General features: G+C 41.3%; 1 long non-coding RNA gene across 1 annotated transcript; it reads left to right on the top strand.

Moving 5' to 3' along the window:
- The first annotated feature begins 654 nt into the window (after positions 1-654).
- Positions 655-1,402, top strand: LOC135180488 (uncharacterized). Its single transcript, XR_010304447.1, has 2 exons — positions 655-697; positions 1,043-1,402. It is a non-coding gene; the product is annotated as an uncharacterized LOC135180488 (long non-coding RNA).
- Positions 1,403-20,776: the final 19,374 nt, after the last annotated feature.

Raw genomic sequence — 20,776 nt, 5'->3', positions numbered from 1 at the left:
CAAAACCAACCCAAAATACTCTTGACAGATTCCATGCTTTTGTTGCATACAGCATGGACACTGTTTGCTAACTCTGGCCTAGGTGTGCCCAGTGGATCAGGAACTTCCAGGAGTTTATCTACTGGACTCTCTGTCTCTGAATTAAGCTTAGGCTAAATTAAAGCATCTACCTGCTTGGATTTACTTTTCTTTCACAGTGGATGAAAACTGCTATCTTTAGAGATGCAGGGAAAAAGTAGTTTAGAATTCTGATGCTTATGGGTGCAGGCACAGTTGGAGACATTAGTGCCTAACTTATACTGAAGTCTAAGGGGCTTATGGTGACCCAAATGTCACATTATAGCCTACTCTGTGCTACAATGCATATAAGCAGCAGCTTTCTGTATGATAAAATAACTGATTTCCACATTCATTTCATAATTCTGCTAAGATTGTTATGGTCCATGGATTTTGAAGAAGGCAAGAGAGTGGTGCCAGGATTCCTTGGCATGATATTGTTGTGCCAGGCATCCAAAAGCCAAAAAATACTGAATGCAGATGGAGTCCTAACATAATAACTTCTGACTCCCTTAGAGCTGAAAACAGGTGGCATCCATTAAAAATCTGCACTTGGTTATAATTTTCATTACTCTATCTCAAACCAGATCCAGCTGCAGCTTGGCCACTATAGGAAAGAGAAGATCCTTTAAGCAGAGACGTAAGAGTAACTAATTATTAAAGGGGTTTTGGGTTGAGTGTTTGTTGTTGGGAGGGGATGGTGGGGATTGTGCTTCATTTTAGTGGATTTTTTCCCCTTCTATTAATACATCTACTGCCTTGTGAAATATGACAGATATCTTCAAAATACACAACCAAGAGGGTCCAGTAAAGAGGTGCTTTGAAACAGTGATTTCAGGCTCTGGTTTTGTGTAAGACAACAAATATTTTTGCTTGTTTCAGCAAAATATCCCTCCAGTGTAAGAACAGCTGAAAAACTGTCTTCAGATTTATTCCCACTCTCAGAAGTAAGGAGGACTTTCCTTGCTCTCATTGTGTTTTCCAGGCTGGTGCCAAGCCCACTCCTGAGACCCTACCTGGAGGCATTCAGCTCAGTCCTGAAGGAGTAACAGGGCGAATACAATAATGCAAGAACCTCCTCCCATATGCCATTAAAACCTTTCTTTAGGACACTGAAATCAATAATTTCAGCATTTCTTGCGATGAGTAAAGCTTTGGGGAAATATTTTCACTGCATATGAAGGAAGACATGCATCTGTGCCTTTAAAGGGTGAGGCAGACCCAAAATATCACCATGTGGCTTGCAAGGAAAAGCCTGCAACTTCTCCCTGGTGTGTGCTTGTGTTCACCAGATTCATCAAATCTAAAATAAATGATGATTTCCCAGGCTATTGTGTTTAACAAAGCTTTGGAGGCATCAATTGTCTTATTAACATTTATATTCCTTTTTCTTTTTTTTTTCAGACTAATATTATCTCAGAGAAATTAAGGAAAGCTTATTAGTATTTGAAATGGTCGTAAGAAGATTTTTAGTCTTCTTAGTGCTTAATGAATTCTGTTGATGTAGCTGAAGATTTGTATGTGTAATGAGGTCACCTATTTCCCCATGTTTTAAAAGATTTTTTTTTCCCCTGACAAAGCAGGGAGGAAGGATGCAGTGCTGGTAGTTGGAGAGAATGATATTTATCTTATTATAAAGTAAAGCTGTCAGATTTCTCAGCATTTGGGAGTGATATTTGGATTATCTCTTAAACAGGTGTTTAAGGCCAGGCTGGATGAGGCTCTGGCCAGCCTGATGTGGGGTAGGGTGTCCCTGCCCATGGCAGGGGCGGTTGGAACTAGATCATCCTTGTGGTCCGTTCCAACCCTGACTGATTCTATGATTCTATTAACCTGCATCTACAGAGTGACATCAACTGCGAGATTAACTGTGCTAAAGCACATTTTGTCCCATGTACAATCAAATGTACCTGCCTAAAAAATAACAAAAAATATTTCATTTCCTATCACAGTGAGTACAAAAATTTCCTTTTCTTTAAGATAGAATCATAGAATTAGAATTGACCAGGTTGGAAGAGACCTCCAAGATCATCCTGACCTGTCCAATCACAGAATCATAGAATCAACCAGGTTGGAAGAGATCTCCAAGATCATCCAGTCCAACCTAGCACCCAGCCCTAGCCACTCAACTAGACCATGGCACTAGGTGCCTCAGCCAGGCTTTGCTTGAACACCTCCAGGGACGGTGGCACTACCACCTCCCTGGACAGCCCATTCCAATGCCAGTCACTCTCTCTGGCAACAACTTCCTCCTAACATCCAGCCTATACTTTCCCCGGCACAACTTGAGACTGTGTCCCCTTGTTCTGTTGCTGGTTGCCTGGCAGAAGAGACCAACCCCCACCTGGCTACAACCTCCCTTCAGGGAGTTGTAGACAGCAATGAGGTCACCCCTGAGCCTCCTCTTCTCCAGGTTAAACAACTCCAGCTCCCTCAGCCTCCCCTCACAGGGCTGTGTTCCAGGCCCCTCACCAGCTTTGTCACCCTTCTCTGGGCACCTTCCATCATCTCAACATCTTTCTTGAATTGAAGAGCCCAGAACTGCACACAGTACTCAAGGTGTGGCCTAACCAGTGTTGAGTGTAGGGGCAGAATAACCTCCCTTGTCCTACTGGCCACACTGTTCCTGATCCAGTCCAGGATGCCACTGGCTGTCTTGGCCACCTGGGCACACTGCTGGCTCATGTTTAGCTGCTATCTACCAGCACCCCCAGGTCCATGTCTGCCTGGCTGCTCTCCAGCCACTCTGTCCCCAGCCTGTAGTGCTGCCTGGGGTTGTTGTGGCCAAAGATAGTCTGCCCATTAGAAGAAATAGTTGAATATTGTGAATCACAGTACAAAGTACAGTGACCAGAACAAAGCTGGAACAACACCCATTCTTCCCTCAGCTCCCTCAGTCCACAGATTTTTATTTATTATTTCAAATATTTCTTTTTCACTGTTTTTGATTTTTTGGTTTTCTAATTTCTGCAGCTTCTCTGGTACAAAGAGGCAGGTGTGGACACAAAACCACAGCACTTAGTAGTTTTTCCTTGTTGTTAAAGCATCCTTTAAAAAAGATATAAACAAACTCTTGCCTATTTATCATAGGAATATTCTGAATATTCATTAATATAAACCTGTAGTGCCTAGAAGACTTCACAAAAGAACTCTTATTCTTAGAATTACAGCCTATAATAAAAACACTTTGAATTCCTAAGTGCATCCTAACTATGAAGAGCATTATCAGACATAGCCCTCTGTGGCAACTTTATGTGCCTGAGAATCATAGGAAGTAGCTGTGGCACCATAAATTCTTTCATGCAGTGATCATTTTGTCTCTCCTCGGTGATGCTTAGGAACAAATAATTGTATTAACTCAGTACAATGCATATCACATATCAAGCAGAAGTAATTCTTTCCAGTGGGGTTGCTATTTCCCATAGCTTTTAGCAACATACTCAAGATTTGATGGTAAAAGAACAAATAAATCATATTGCCCCCTGTAAAATTTCTCTTTGACCTTATCTTTGAGGTATTATTCTGCATGATGCATGTATGAATTGTGGAGACATAAAAGTCAAGAACACTCTTGCTTTGGACTTTGTTGCATTACTAGGTGTAGCTCTGTTGTATTGGAGATGAATGCAGTAAACATCCTCTCCCTGAGTATAACTTGTTGTTATGGAAAGGGGTAATGAATTGGTTGGAGGTTCTAGCAGGCCACACCTTGGGTACTGTGTCCAGTTCTGGGCACCTTAATTCAAGAGAGATGTTGAGGTACTTGAACATGTCCAGAGAAGAGCAGTGAAGCTGGTGAGGGGCCTGGAATACAAACCCTATGAAAAGAGGCTGAGGGAGCTGGGGGTGTTTATACTGGAGAAGAGGAGGCTCAGGGGTGACCTCATTGCTGTCTACAACTCCCTGAAGGGAGACTGTAGCCACGTGGGGGTTAAATCTCTTCCCCCAGACAACCAGCAATAGAACAAGGGGACACAGTCTCAAGTTGTGCCAGGGCAGGTCTAGGCTGGATGTTAGGAGGAAGTTGTTGCCAGAGAGAGTGATTGGCATTGGAATGGGCTGCCCAGGGAGGTGGTGGAGGCGCTGTCCCTGAAGGTGTTCAAAAAGAAGCCTGGCTGAGGCACTTAGTGCCATGGTCTAGTTGACTGGCTAGGGCTGGGTACGAGGTTGGACTGAATGATCTTGGAGGTCTCTTCCAACCTGGTTGACTCTATGATTCTATGAATTGAATGAAATATTGCTTGAGAAGAACGCTGATGCTGGAACGTTCAGATATTTGTGTTCATACAATGGATGGGCTCAAGGCTTTCCCAATTTACCTAGCAGGTGTTTATTTATTCAATGTGATTGAGAAAACTCTTATGAAAAACAAGGAAAACCTCTTATTGCCAGAGTAAAGTGTGAATAATCTGTAATCTTCTATTAGTATTTCTTGTCAAAGACTTTGCAAGTCCTGTGGTGCAGAAAGTCCAAACCTTCTTTGAAATGGTGCCCTTTTGAAAGCACAATTGGCATGGGTATGCCTGCATCAGTTACCTTTGTAAGAACAATAGGGAAGGCAAAGTTTCATCACATGGGATGATTGATACAGAGTAAATTAGACATTTGAACAGCAACAGACCATGTGGAGGAAGACAGTTTAAATCATTGATAACCTAGTGCTCTGCAGGAATTATGTCTGGTGTTTTTGCACACTAAAACTGAGCTTACTAATTGTCTAGTGCTGGTTCTGGATCTCAATAAGTCGAACCTGGCTGTACAGGAGGACTGAGATATTCTTGCAGATGAGTGGCTGGCATGTCAGCCTGTTCCTAGAGCAGTTTGTAAAGTCTTTGGCTTGTCATTACCTCACCTAATATGCAACTGACATTAAAACTTCCCCTAAAGCAATGCATTTAATTGCATGCTCTGCTAGAAGAAAAAGAAGTCTAATTGGTCCCAGATTTATTCTATCAATAAAACCAAATTATTCTCTTTTATTTTTCTGATCTAAATACAAAGTATTTAGAGAGATTTCTAGACAAAATCTTCCTTGAAAGGGAATATGTCTTGTGCTAGTTATGCAAATAATAATTGCTTATACCAAAGGATGTCTTTTAATATGTTTAATCTGTTCCTCAGAAGAAAATCTTAGTTATTTTGCATGATATATTCTATGATGATTAATTTGGCTGCTTTGATTATTGCCTTATTTATTATAATGTACTATCAGGAGGAGCACTAAATTTATCTGTAGAGCTGTTCATTAGCCTTTTAGAAAACGATGACGAGATTCTTTAAATGGTGCTATTGTCTTAATTGACAGGGTGGAGTTTTATTCTCATGGCTCAATCTTCAAAAGAACAACAACAACAAAAAGCAACAAACACACACACAAAAAGCAACAGAGGGAAAAAAAAAAGCAACAAACAAAACCCCAAGAAATAAAACCCAGACAGAAACCTGAGCCCCTTTTCCTTCCTGTCCTGTTTAAAGACCTATAGCAGCAAGAATGAAACATCACCAAACAATTGCATCCCCTCAGTCCCTAGAGAGCTAATGTATTTTATCAGCATTTACAATGAAAAGAACAAATATCAGAATCTCAGTATTACTGTGGTTTCAATTCTCCTTCCTCTGCATTATATGTATATATATATATATATATATATTTCAAACTCATTTTAGAGAGCTGCAGGTTACAATTCCCAGCTCTGTGCAGGAGAAGCACTAATAATGGGTTGGAATTCACAGGCACACACACTACATGCACGTACACATATATTTTTTTTTCCTTTCATGGCACAGCAAAAGATATTATCTTGGTAATTCTCTATTCACTGTGTTGCACCTCTTCCCACTAATCCAATGCAGAACCAGATTACCAACGAAGCCTTTGAAGCCTTGATGTTATTTTGCTTGATAAATTGGGCACAAGACTAAAATTGAAAAGAAATCCTGTTTTTATTATCGGAGACAAATCTAGCAAGCAGGAAGCATATGTTGTGCTTTGGACCACATGCTGGGGAGAGGGAGCTAGAGGGCTCTCACACCGATCACTTGCTTCAAACAATACCCGCTGTCCACCTGGGACGAAGCCTGTGCCATTAGTCTTGACTGAAGCAGCTCTCTAATGCCACCAGGCAACCCCAAGGAGCAGAGAAACCCACCTGACAAAATGTCACAAGGAAGAAAAAAACATAAAAGATAAAAAAAAAGTAATCAATATGTTGTAGATTGGTTTGCATTATCATTTTTTTTAAGGAATGTGCTGATCAAACGGTGGCAGAGGAGGCCAGCAAAGGACTTAGGTGAAAGCTTTAATGTTGGTGAACTAATGCGAGGATGGCAATAAATGCACGGACTAGCAAGCACTGTGTTTTTCAAAGGACAGTGTTGGGTATTGATCTGTATTAGAAATGATAATGAGGTTATTTTGTGCCTGGGTGAAATACCTTAACTGTTTCAGTGCTTCAAATGCATCAGAGTTAAAACACTGGAGTCTATGAATTTTTAATCCCTCCAACTCTACTTCCTAAATGTTTTCTGTCTTTCCAATAGCTATTTCAGTGTTATATTCCTGGGCTATTGCAGCTCCTTCTCAGCTTCCCATTTCAATGTAACTGCTAGTGAAATAGTAGCTACTTAAATGCTCCCTCACAGAAAAGACCTTTTCTTTCCTAACGTCTCACAGAGTCCTTCACAGTTAAAATATTTTCAGTAACCTGCAGAAATGAATCTTTCAGCTTTTTCAAACAGGGGTGCTTATGGAGAACACAGTCCCTCCTTGGTAATTTATTCTGGCATTAACTTGACTTCCTTTGTTTTGATCAGTGGAAAACATTTCCTAGTTCTGCAGGACCCTTCTGCTGATTTGTGTATGTGTAATGGTTGCTTGGTTAGCGAAGCGATGTGGATAAATTATTAATGTGGAGGCAAGATTCTTACTTACATTTGTAACTGGGCTGAGGCTAGCAGCAGCAGTATCATACAGCATGACCTGGAAAGGAAAACTGTGCTATTACAACTTTCTGCTGAAAAGCTAAACCAAAAATCTTATCCTACAGTTCCCAGAATCTCCAGTTTCTTATGGATATTCTTTTGGTTTTCAATCTGACTCACTTCAAACAATCAGTTGGAAAGCAATATATGGGATAGGAGAGTCAGTTAAAGTTGATTGAATCTTTGGGGCTATACATCAAAAGATTTTGTAAAGAAAGCAACCTTTTCCTTTTTTTCCCCCCTCTATTTGTACTGTTACTGTTTAGGCATCATAAGTCTATTTGCTTAGCTAAAAATATAATCCCTGGCTAGCATTCCAGAATTCAGACCATCATTGTTCCTTTTTCTTTGTAGCTGCTCCAGTAAAAATAAAACCCAGTCATTCCTAGGCACTCAAAGCTAAAGTCATCTCTCATTCAAAATGAACAACTATCAAAACCACTGTAATCTGGTTAAAAAAATCAAGGCCAAAGTAGGCATGTTCTGGAATATATTGCCATTCCTGTTACTGTGAATTGTGTAGTTAAATGTCACAAACATTCTTTCCTTGATTTAATTAGACTAGAATTATTCCTTGTTTCGTAGAATGATGGTCAATGTTTCAAAACCACAGATTTTCCACCATTTTCAGATGCTGTGCATTACAAGTGTAGAGATGCAATAATGATTTACTGGGTCTGTTGACCCAGACTTGTGGGTTTAAGTAGGCTGTATTTTCTCTAGGAAGTGTTGTTGCTAAATAACAAGGACATTATAAATTATATCCCAAGGGCAAGATATTAGAAATGGTTGGTGAGAGCTGATGTTTTTATCACTGATGTAAACAGGAATTAAGCACCAGTAAGTGCTTCTGGGAATGCTCCTGTTAAAATTCTTTCATTTCCTTTGGCCGATGAAATCAGAAGGCTATGACCCATTTCTGTTTTCCCTCTTGTTTATAGATTGATGTATTTCCCTTCTTCTAATTTAGATTAGTTTTCAGATTGATTGTGGGTTGAATTCTTCCTCTTGGTTCTCTTTTGTCTGTGACAGTACATGTAGGGGTTGAAGTGCAGGAGCAACCACATTTCTTTGGTGTTATTCTTGATGGGGCCTGTGATATCTGAGGTCATGCCTAGATTGTCTTGCTCAGCTACTTTCCTCTTTCTGCACTAAAATTAGTGTACATGAAAACTTAATTCTGGCAGGCAGCTGTTCTAGCTTTTCAGTGTAGGGCAGAGGGGTGAGAATAGCAGAAGAGGAGAAGAAGGGGGGGGATGGTGCCTTCAAAGAAGTTTTAGGTATGTGAAAGGAAAGCAAAAAAAAAATCAATTACCTAAAGTGCTAGACAGGAACCACTGTGATGTATCTGGTTACAAAAGCCCTGCAGAGCACTGCCTTGCTGTTGTCAGTGGCTCTAGAAAAGAGAAACAAACTTTTGCTATTTCAATAATCAATTCCTTATGCATTGAAAAGCAAACAAATAAACCCCCAAGCTCTAACTTTTCTGAAGTTTAATCATTGATCAAAGCTAGTTGTACCCAATAATTGCATCACATGTGTTGACGTAAAGTTCACACTGTGGTTTATAACATCTTAGTGATGCTTTCCCAAGCAACCATGACATCCCATTTATCACTATCTAGCCAGAGATAGTTTGAAATACAGATAAGCTGTTAGCTATTAGAACAGCAGTGCTCAGGAGCTCCTTTTACTGATTTACAGCCTGCCCCAGTATGACTAGCTATTTGGAGAGGTCTAAGAGTAGGGGCTGGCTTTATGAACCACAGTCATGCTTTCCCTTTGATTTCACAGGGGGCTTTGAGGGGATAAAAAAGGCAGCAGAAAAGGTCCCAGGTTATTCTTCTCCCAGGCATGTACTGTGACCCCACAGTCCTGCTGCTTCTTTATTAATAATTATATTAAACCATAACAGTTTTAGTAATAATTTGTGCAGTATCCTATTATTATTTTCTCTTTATTATGAATAAAACTTGCTAGATGCAACTCTTTGTTTCTTATTATTTAACTGGGATTTAATCCTTAACATGGCATTGCTTTTCATCTTGTGGTTATTTGTTACCCTTGAAAATCTCTAGTGAGAAACTCTGTCACAAGCCCCTTGAAATTTCAGATAATTTACACCCACCACATCTCCTTTGCCCAATATTTTATAGACCTTTGCAACAAATTCTAGAAGGCAAAGGGTCACAATTAACCGTTATGAGAGCTCTTCTGGTGTCATCCTGTCAGTTGATATTTATCTACACGCAGTGATTCTCTGTTCATAGTTGCTCATTCCCATCTGTTTCCTCACTGGTGAAATGACCCCTCAGAAGTGGCTGTCAAATGCTTGCTGTAAAAGCCATTGCTGAGGAATATTCAAGTCTGATTTTCAAAAGGGAGTGGAGATTTTGGAGAAGTTGTTGACTCAGGTGCAGCAGATGACACCAAGCTAGGAGCAGGTGTGGATCTGTTGGAAGGTAGGAGAGCCCTGCAGAGGAGCCTTGACAGGATGCATGGCTGGGCAGAGGCCAATGGGATGAGATTGAACAAGGCCAAGTGCAGGGTTCTGCACTTTGGCCACAACAACCCTGAGCAGCACTACAGGCTGGGGATGAAGTGGCTGAGAGCAGCCAGGCAGAAAGGGACCTGGCGGTATTGATAGATAGTAGCTGAAGATGAGCCAGCAGTGTGCCCAAGTGGCCAGGAGAGCCAATGGCATCCTGGCCTTTATTAGGAACAGTGTGGCAAGAAGGACGAGGGAGGTTATTCTTCCCCTGTACCAAGCACTGGTCAGGCCACACCTTGAATACTGTGTCGAGTTCTGGGCCCCTCAATTCAAGAGAGATGTTGAGATACTGAAACATGTCCAGAAAAGGGCGACAAAGCTGGTGAGGGGTCTGGAGTGCAGCCCTGTGAGGAGAGGCTGAGTGAGCTGGGGTTGTTTAGCCTGGAGAAGAGGAGGGTCTGGGGTGACCTCATTGCTCTCTACAACTCCCTGAAGGGAGGCTGTAGCCAGGTGGGGGTTGGTCTCTTCTGCCAGGCAACCAACAACAGAACAAGGGGACACAGTCTCAAGTTGTGTTGGGGAGATCTAGGCTGGATGTTAGGAGGAAGTTGTTGCCAGAGAGAGTGATTGGTGTTGGAATGGGCTGCCCAGGGAGGTGGTGGAGTCACCATCCCTGGAGGTGTTCAAGCAAAGCCTGGCTGAGACACTTAGTGCCATGGTCTAGTTGACTGGCTAGAGCTGGGTGCTAGGTTGGAGTGAATGATCCTGGAGGTCTCTTCCAACCTGGTTGATTCTATGATTCTATTCTATGATTCCTGTGTTTTTAAATAATAGCTTTATTTTTACTCCTGCATTGTGCTCATTTCTCAGTGTCATGTAGTTTAAGAAACTAAGAATCTCACACGGCAACATTGCCTAGGCTATATAGCTGAAATGGAGATGGTTTCCAGTTTGATTAATGAAGCAGTCACACTGGGGTGATGGACAAACATTATTCGAGATGAATTTCACCCTTTCATTCATCTATGGCTAGCAGATGGTTCACTATTCCTGTACTTCTATCTCTCTCAGCTGACTGGGCTCCTCGACAAGCTCCACAGTCAAATGAGTGAAGTTCTTATCTCTCTCTCTCTGTCTCTCTGTCTCTCTCTCTCTGTCTCTCTCTCTCCCCCTCACCTTTTTTTTAAAGTCTCAGGCTTTAGATGTTTAGTGTCTTCCTGGGGAAAACGTGTCAGTGTTTGCTTGGGCTACCTTTTAAATTCAACCTTGCCAACACATGGTAGCTTCCCTCTCAGTCTTGCTACAGAACCTGCTCTGCAGTACCTGTGCTATTTTACCTACTGCCTAAGCTACTCAGCCTCTGACCAAAGCTTCAGCCACCTGTGGGTGGGTTCCAAGTGATGTGTAGTGATTCAACTGTCACTCATTTTTCCCGCAGTCAGCTTTGAAGTGTTTGCTGGGCAGAAACACCCACTGAGAGATCAGATACTCTTCTGCTGAATGTCTTCAGTCAGGTGAAGCCTTCAAAGGGAGATATTCTGGCACCAAATAGCATTTCAAAGTGATGATAGTGAGAGGCTATTACTTTAAAATGAAGAAGGCTCTATCCTAACATCACTGCTTCTGCTCACCAAAGGAAAATACAGGAAATATTTTAGCCAGTGACTACTACTAGTTTGGTGTAAAAGAAGTTCAAAGAAGCTTACCTCCAACAAAGCTGTAGCAGTTAAAACCACATAACCAGCTGGACTGTAACTTTTCCTCAAAATCATACACATGCTACATTTCCAAAAGGCTTTATGCTATTGATGCATTGTTACTCTCTGAAAGCTTGGAATATCTCAGGGAAGGCTCTTCCAGAATTTCCTATAAGCGTTTTCTACTAATTATCTTAAATTCAAATTGTTTCACAAAATCAAAGGGGAATTAAGATTCTAATTTCTTTCTCCCCTTTTGTTTTTCTTCATTATTTGACAAAGCCTAGAGACTAATCCCATCTTAAACATGAATATAAAATAGACCTAACAGATGTTCGATCTGCTACAGAATTTTATTTAAGCAGGCATGGTTTGTCTGTGATATGCACTTGAAGGTCAAAGCTTGTGGCATAAAAATACAAAGCCTTGTAATTTTTTTCAAGTGAGTTTAGTGAATGATTAATGTTATTGACTTAAAACAAGAATAGTGCTGGCAAGCACTGTCCGAAGACCAGCGCTGTAAACGTACCTCCAGTCTGACCTACAGCATCTTTTTTGTTCCTCTTTCCCGTCATCGTGGAGCAAATCCTGCCAGCCCTGTGCCAAATGGACTTCTGTATTTCCAATGTACACAGCAGCTGGAATTAAGTGGCAGAGGACAACTGGACTCCAAAGCCTGGAATGTTTTTCTTCAGCTACTGTCCAGTGGAAGAAGCTGGATTTTGGAACATGGCCTTTCTTTAGGTGAATTGTATTTTGCAGAGACTGTGTGTTTTATGTATTACCACCTTCATTTTGCTGCAGATGCACTTGAATTAGGAGCTGAGTAGATCTTCCTATGCTGTTATTCTGGAAGAGATTTCTTGAGCAGATGGAAAGTAGGAATGGGATATGATCCCCACCTCTACTGTCATATGAAAGGAAACGTGCCCAGGGTTTTGTAATTAAAGGGGTGTTTGCATTTCCCCTCTGCACAGCTTCATTTGAGCCATGTGTACTGCACCTACAGTGAGAGAATAGACAGGACAAGGCATCAAGAGTCTGTTCTTGGCCTCTCTGAAGAGCTCTGCTGCATAAGGATCTGCAGGGCATTTAGATCTGTCAGTCCTTTCCCTTCAGAGTAGCTTAGCTAAGATCTGTGGCTCAATTTCTGAACACCAGCCAAATTTCAAGTCTCTGACTCGTGTAAACGCATGAAAAGCCTGCAAAGCTCAGTGGCTTTCTGTGAACATGAGAAGCATGTTGTTTTGACTAGAATTAGAATTTTTTCCATTTTTCCTTTCCCTCCTCTCCCCCTCCCCCCCCCCCCCCCCCCCCCCCCTCCTTCCCTATCTTACTTTCCTCTTTAATTTCCATTGGGGAAAAAAAAAAAGATAAAAATTCTGAAAGTACTCCTGTTTTGTAAAAGAGCTGCTTCTGTGTGGATACTTCTGAAAACTGATGAGAGAAGTGCATAGAATCATAGAATCAACCAGGTTGGAAGAGACTTCCAAGATCAGCCAGACGAACCTAGCACCCAGCCCTAGCCAGTCAAATAGACCACGGCACTAAATGCCTCAGCCAGGCTTTTCTTGGACACCTCCAAGGAGAGGGACTCCACCACCTCCCTGGGCAGCCCATTCCAATGCCAATCACTCTCTCTGGGAAGAACTTCCTCCTAACATCCAGCCTAGACTTCCCCCAGCACAACTTGAGATTGTTTCCCCTTGTTCTGTTGCTGGTTGCCTGGGAGAAGAGGCCAACCCCCACCTGACTACAGCCTCCCTTCAGGTAGCTAGTTGTAGACAACAATGTGGTCACCCCTGAGCCTCCTCTTCTCCAGACGAAACACCCCCAGCTCCTTCAGCCTCTCCTCACAGGGCTGTGTTCCAGGCTTTTCACCAGCTTCATTGCCCTTCTCTGGACATGTTCCAGCACCTCAACATCTCTCTTGAATTGAAGAGCCCAGAACTGGACACAGTACTCAAGGTGTGGCCTCACCAGTGTTGAGTATAGGGGCAGAATAACCTCCCTTGTCCTACTGGCCACACAGTTCCTGATACAGGCCAGGATGCCACTGGCTGTCTTGGCCACCTGGGCACACTGCTGGCTCATCTTCAGCCTATTATTCACCAGTACCTCCAGGTCCCGTTCTGCCTGGCTGCTCTCCAGCTACTCTGTCCCCAGCCTGTAGTGCTTCTTGGGGTTGGGGCCAAGTGTAGAACCCTGCACTTGGCCTTGTTCAGCCTCATCCCATTGGCCTCTGCGCACCCATCCGGCCTGTCCAGGTCCCTCTGCAGGGCTCTCCTACCTTCCAACAGATCAACACCTGCTCCTAGCTTGGTGTCATCTGCAATCTTACTGATGCTGGACTCGATCCCATCATCCAGATCATCAATAAAGATGTAGAACAGGACTGGGCCCAGCATTGATCCTTGGGGAACACCACTAGTGACAGATGCCAATTGGATGTGGCACCATTCACCATCACTGTCTGGGCCCAGCCTTCCAGCCAGTTCTTGACACATATCAGAGTGAATCTGTCCAATCCATGGGCTGCCAGCTTTGCCAGGAGCTTGTTGTGTCAGACAGCATCAAAGGCTTTGCTGATGTCCAGGTAGACTACATCCACAGCCTGCCCCTCATTCAGTGCAGAAGAGAGAAGTGAGAAAGAACATTCTAACTACTGTTTTACTGCCTCCTGCCTGGGAGAACTGTAGAAGGTATTTGGAAAATGTCAAAATGTTTCATTTATGTTAATATTTTTTGCAGAAAAGGAGTCTAATATTTTAGCCAGCTGTGGGTTTGGTTTTTTTTTTTTTTGCTGAGCAGTTTGCCATGTGGCTTCAGGATTTTCAAGCATCAGGAACTTGAAAAGACACTTAATGGCAACCTCCTTATAAATTGTGTTGAGTTTCAGCTATATCAAATAGCATGCCTGAGTACACACTGACTGCAAAAGTCTAAAGCATCCAAAGCCAGATTTCAAACACTCTACGTTCAAGGTCGTTCCTAAGTCTTTTATTTTCGGCTGTAACTATGGAACTTAAATCCCTTTAGCAGGACTTTAAAATTCTATGTTTCAGGCCATCCAGCTTATGTGTCCTCCTCTTCTTGTGCTGAGCACATCTCAAAGTGTTTCCTAAGTTATTCTGAAGAATAACCATTGGCTTCTGAGGTCTTTAACTAAACAATTCTGAGCTCTTTCTCTTGACTAAGGTTTTTGTTAGTGTTATTGTCTTCCGGTTTATCATATGCGTGCAAGTATGTGTGTCCATTAATGGTATAACAATGCATCCCCTTTAATCCTGTTTTCACTTATGACAGAGTGGTTGTTGAAGCTGTACACTCTTCTGCAATCATTTCAGCTTCTTTGCTGACACAATTTTTCTCAGTTTCTGCCAAACCTTTCTTAGTTGTTTTAACAATAGCAGGAGAAAGCCTTTCAGACTGCAAGGGAATTTGTAATCCAGTCATGTACCGTATGTCTTTGAAAAGAAGAAAATACAAAGACAAAGACAGAATGTGATAGAATTTTGTTTAATGCATTGGCACGAAGTGTAAATAAATATTGTCTACAGATACTGAACTTTTCTACCTCTGATATGAAGTAATTACCCTGGGGAAGTCTGTGTAAAATATGTCCTACATAACCATTCAAATGTGGATGATGCAATTCAGGTGAGGTCTTCTTAATACTAAAGGTCATCCAACAAGTACAAATGTGAGTGTTTACTTAGTGACAGGTTTTATTTTCATGTAGAAAAAAAGAATAAAAGAAAAGTACTTTTTCCCCAAAGATACTTAAAATAATAGTTATTTGTGTGAAGCACAGGAGATGCCACAGGAGACATACAGTATCTCTTATATAATTTGTTTTGAGCTGATCAATTCTAGTCATGAGCTCAGTGGTCTCCATGAAATAGGAGGCCCTTGTACCAGTCTGCAGCCAACCAATTAGTGTCATCAGAGGATGTGGTTTTCACACTTGGACATCTGAAATGTAATATACAACTTATGGCTTTCCATTGTACTCCCTGCTTTCATGCTTTCATGGCACTGACAATTGCCTTTATACATGAAGACTTCTGCTCTGTGTTCCAGCAACAAGTTTTGTGTTCATCCTCTAGAAGTAGTTTGTAAATATTGATGCTGGTGACCTCTTTCACAGAATCACAGAATTTCTTAGATTGGAAAAGTCACCGTGTCTGGAAGTTGAAGCAAAGCCTGGCTGAGGCATTTAGTGCCATGGTCTAGTTGATTGGATAGGGCTGGGTGCTTGGTTGGCCTGGATGATCTTGGAGGTCTCTTCCTTCACACTTGTCAGTGTGAAACTATGATTAGTTTCACACTGACAAGTCCTTGACTAAACCAAATCCCTCAGCACAACATCTAATCACTATGAATCACTACGTTTGGAAAGGACCAACAGGATTATCCACTCCAACCTTCAACTCAGCATCTTTCATCATGAGACCATAGCCTCAAGTGCCACATCCACTCTTCTTTTAAACTCCTCTAGAGATGGCAACTCCACCACCTCCCTGGGCAGTCTGCTCCAGTGCCTGACCACCTGCTCAGTAAAGAACTTTCTTCCAACATCCAACCTAAACCTCCCCTAACACAACTTGAGGCCATTTACTCTTGTCCTACCATTAGTAATTCAGAAGAAGAGACCAACTCCAGCCTCACTACAACCTCCTTTTAGTGCAGTTCCCTAAAGTGCAGGAGGTGTGTTACCTAAACTAGTATTTCAGGAACTTGGTTTTTCAGCTGTGATTTTCCCTTTGAAACTTTTGGTGTACAGAGAATCTCTTCACCTTTCTGTGCTTTGTTTCCTCCTTCCACTTCTAACAACTGTCTCTGGAGATCATTCATAGCTGTATGCACTTATTTTTCCCAAAGTGTTCTGGAAGTATAAATGGGATATTCTGTGAGTGTTGAAGAGGCATTATAAAAATACACAATGAACTGAAGCACTCTTTCATGATTCATCAGGAATTATACTTCTACCTGGTACTGAAGCAGAGGCTTACCACTGACTTTGGCACTAAGCAAAAAGTCCCATGCAATACTGATCTGCGCCACTTACAGCTAGAAGCGTGTAAAGCTGGAAGTGAAACGGATTTGCTGACCATCCTCTCAGAGGCTTATCCTCTCTCTCAACATGATGAACTAGAAATTACTATCATCCTTAACAGCAGCTCATTAATTGCCTTCTTTTTCCATTTGTGACACTTGCTGCTTTGGTGGTGAGTGGTGGGCAATACTCTATGTGCAAATGATCCAAGCAAGGTTTACTTCGAACCTCTCCATAGGGTGGCAATCTGAATCTCTCAAATGCTGCACTTTCCCCTAATGAAATATGCTGAAGGTGCCACATTTTATTCCATTTCTAGGAAACAAACAAACAAAAAATCTCTGTTCTCTAAATTTGCCCTCTGCAGCTACACAAATTCTCTTCTCAAGGAAATACACAGACTAAACTGGCTGGGAGAGAGAACTATTCAGAAAACAACCATGCATGCTTCTGTAATTCAAGTTAATTTTTAGGGCTCATTCAAATTCAACTCCATCTTTGTATTATCTTGTAGTGACCTGAAGGGAGATTGTAGCCATGTGGGGACTGGTCTCTTCTCCCAGACAACCAGCAACAGAACAAGGGGACACAGTCTCAAGTTGTGCTGGGGGAAGTCTAGGCTGGATGTTAGGAGAAAGTTCTTCCCAGAGAGAGTGATTGGCATTGGAATGGGCTGCCCAGGGAGGTGGTGGAGTCACTGTTCCTGGAGCTGTTCAAGAAAAGCCTGGATGAGGCACTTAGCGCCATGGTCTAGTTGACTGGCTAGGGCTGGGTGCTAGGTTGGACTGGATGATCTTGTAGGTCTCTTCCAACCTGGTTGATTCTATGATTCTGTGACTGAGATGACATGAGCCCATAGCAATGATACAAACTTGAAGTTTGGTTTGGAAAGGAACATAGGAAGCCACACAATTTGCAGATATCTTAAACAGGCTATGTCTGTGATTTCAGTGAGCTCGAGAAGAAAAAAAAATATCAGTGGGAATGGAAGATTGCCAAAAGATGGTCAGAGGCAGAAGCAAATGAAAGAAAGAAGAGTTAGAAACTTCAAGGAATATTGAAGCTTTGTTTCAATTCAGTTTTATCAGGAAATATCACATATAGACCATAAGTAAAATGATAGTAAAGAAAGGTCAGAAAAAAGAAATCAATGATAGGGGAAATGTAAGTCTGAAGAGTGGAAATGTCTCTGTGTTTTACAAGGGGGGAAGATAAACTTGCTGCCCAGGCTTGGAATGATAAATGAGACCTTTCCTCATGCTTTGCAAAGATATTTCCCTTCCTGGAGGGAAAAAAGGACTAAAAAAGCATTTGGACAACTTTACACATCTGTGAGAAACTTACTTACCTGTGAGAAACTCTGCAATTGTCAAGGGGAAAAACAACCAAAACCAAACAAAAGCCAGCATGATCCTCTGATTGTTTCTGAGTTAATACCATGTGAGAGAGAACAGACAACGAATGATGAAATCCTAGTGGGCATTCAAACAAAAGGTGGAGGGGAGAGGGAGGAAAGGGGGCAAGTTAATTGATTCATTTTTGTAGGTGCAGGAGATAAAAACAGGGCATGTAATTTTGAAGGCTGAAATGTCAGCAGCCTAGAAGCCTATGAAAAAAATCAAATCAAACAAACACAAATGCTAATACATGAGGGGCATATTACCGCCTGATGGCACATACGTTAGACTCCGACAGGAAGCATGTGCACAGCCTAAAAGGAAAGTATGTGAGTTTCAGATTTCATGGAAAGTGACAGTACCATATGTAGTGGTTAATGAGTTTGTAGTTTGCTAACTATGCCTAAAAAAGCTTATACAGCTGCTTAGTGAGATCAGCTAGAAAAAGCTCTTCCTAATTCTCTTAGTGGATGCCTGGTTCAAAGAAGGATGCACTTAAAATCTCTGAAGATATTATCTTTATTATTTTGCATAGCATCTAGAAACTTGAGTCTTTGGCCCGTTGTGCTAGATGCTGTCCATGCACTGAAATTACAGACTGCTTCAAGGAGTGTATTTTCTGAGAGTTTCTTTCTCAGTAAGATACTGTTGGTCTGGGTATTGACTGTAGCTCCGCTGCAGAGACTGGTAGGCAAAAAATAACACAAACATTTGTTACCTTCAGAGAAGTTCAGAAATTCACACAACCCAACCATCTCGCTGTGTGATTTCAGCTGAGCTACTCATGGCTTCAGTGGAGTCATGTCAGAAGAGATGTTAGGCTTTGACAGAGTTGTGAAGGTTCAATGCTTTGGAAATCAGTTCTGTTTGTCAGTGGAATCTGTGGTCTTTGCTTTTCACATTAGCGAGATTGTTGTGAACCCCCTGTAAATATTCATTGCAAAAAAATCAAGTTGTTTGAAAATGGAAATGTGATCAGAAGAGCTCTCTGCAGAATATGACATCAAGTTGCTGAAACAGCTGCAAGAAAGAGCAGAGAGACGTGTGATGTATTTGGATTGCAGGGAATTAACAAACAAGGTTTTGATTATCATAGGCAGGTGCAAGAGATGTGCTTTTCCACAGTTACTCTGCAACATACATATTGACCACATGGTGCATGAAAGTGGATCAAGTAAACTGCAGCAGCAGCAGCAGCAGCAGCGTAAAAAACACATAATGACTGTACAGAAGGAACAATCTAAGCAGGGAAGAATAGATTAAGGCAGTCTTATTTGCACGTAATTAGTTCCTTTGTGAAAATGCTGAAGATCTTAAAAGCCTTGGTAAATGCCTTTAAGGGAATATGACAGTAAAAGGACTGAAAAAAAATCAATAGTCTTGATTCTTTTTCTCCTAGTTTGCATTAGTGTAACCTACTGGCTGAGTGTGTAATTTGGATGTCATCTAAATTTGCAGTTCAGACAGACTGCTAAATGTAGCTCAACAAGACAGAGGCTTGTCTGTCTGATTGTGACTAATGTAGAGAAAATGAGGTGTCTGATAGGGAGCTCAAAACTGCCATTCCTCATGTAAACTGGAGATTTCAATTTTTCATTCCTTTTCAGTTAGAAATTACATCAGGAAACAAAGCACACATGGAAAATGCACAGGAAATCTGGCTTTTGCATTGACCTTTTTTTGCAAATGCTGTAGCCTTCTTTGATGTCATAAAAGATTAACCAATTAGTGAATTAAAGAGAAAAATGATTTTTTTGGGTGTCATTAATCAAGATTATTTCTTTTACCCTAGGGAGAGGAAATACCATAGGCAACAAACTGTAATAATGCTCAATGAGCTCTAATTTATTTGAGCTCTTTTCCCAGCAGAAGCTGTGGAACTTCTTTTTGAGTGCATTCACAGGACTGCTCTTTAAGCTGGTTAGGCCTGGCCAAAGAAATTGTAGAGGAAATTAGCTTCTGCCCCTTTAATGGCTGGGGTGGGAGATGAGAAAGCATGTCTTTAAAGCAGTGATGTAGAAACGGGCTGACACAATGACAGCTTCTTACACATCTCTTTTTATTGAATACAGGAAGACATAAGATCCTTCTAATTGCTCATTTTATACCTGCCATAGAGGACAACAGGAGGAACAAAAGAAAATGAAACAACACTTGTCAAATGATGCTAAGGATCTAGTTCTCACAGTAGGTTGTCCAAAGGGACTTTGCAGTTTTCTGACATGTTATACCCATCTTGTTTGCTGAATATTAGAAGAAGTATACAAGATGTTAATTCTTCAGACTGTTGTCTTGCTTTAAATGGAGACTCTGGTCTGAAAACGTGTATGGATACCCTTAACAGGCTCATCAAAGCCAATAGTCAAGCAAAACCACAATGGTAAGGTGATCATTTCATTAAATTTGGAAAAGTAACTGACGGAATAAATACTGAATTCTGCTTTACATCTTCTGAAATATTGGCTGAGTAGCTAGAAGAAAGTTTATTCTGTGTATGATTAAAGCGACCACAAGAAAGGAAAGCTTATTGTAATGGAAAATGTGGTGTCACGTCTCGGAGCAAACTGAAGTGTTGCATTAACCACAACATAGCTATTCTTGGAGACTGTTCCAAAAACAAATGCAGGAGGCACATAAAAACCATCTGAGTATTCAGTCAGTCTCAAAAAATTGGGAGCAAGAAGGGGAGTTCACTTTAGTCTGAAATTAGTTGAGAGGAAGAGGAGGTTTCCTGGTTTTGGAAACAGTTGGCTATTCATTAATATACTTTGCCTTATTAGCTTTGGGCTATATGAGTTGGATGAGTTTGGGGTGTTCATTCTTTCTCTTTCCTTTTTTTTTCCCCCTTTGGTTTTGTTTGTTTCTCTCCATATTTCATTACTGCATTTTTTTATTCTGGCAAAAAGTATCTCTGTTAATGTGTTTGGTTGTTGTTTTTTTTTTTTTTTTTAATGGTTTATTGTTTTTCATTTCAGTTGATTGAAGCAGGAGTTCTGGAAAGCATTGTATTTTCCAAGTATCTGGGGATAAGTGTTTCAAACGTTCAAAATTGCTCGAGGATGACACCATCTAAAAAGAAAGAATTTATGATTTG

This window comes from Pogoniulus pusillus, chromosome 1, assembly GCF_015220805.1.
Source record: "Pogoniulus pusillus isolate bPogPus1 chromosome 1, bPogPus1.pri, whole genome shotgun sequence".
NCBI classification, from domain to species: Eukaryota; Metazoa; Chordata; class Aves; order Piciformes; family Lybiidae; genus Pogoniulus; species Pogoniulus pusillus.
Note: the sequence above shows the minus strand (reverse complement) of the source record. Positions and strands in the feature narration are given on the sequence as shown.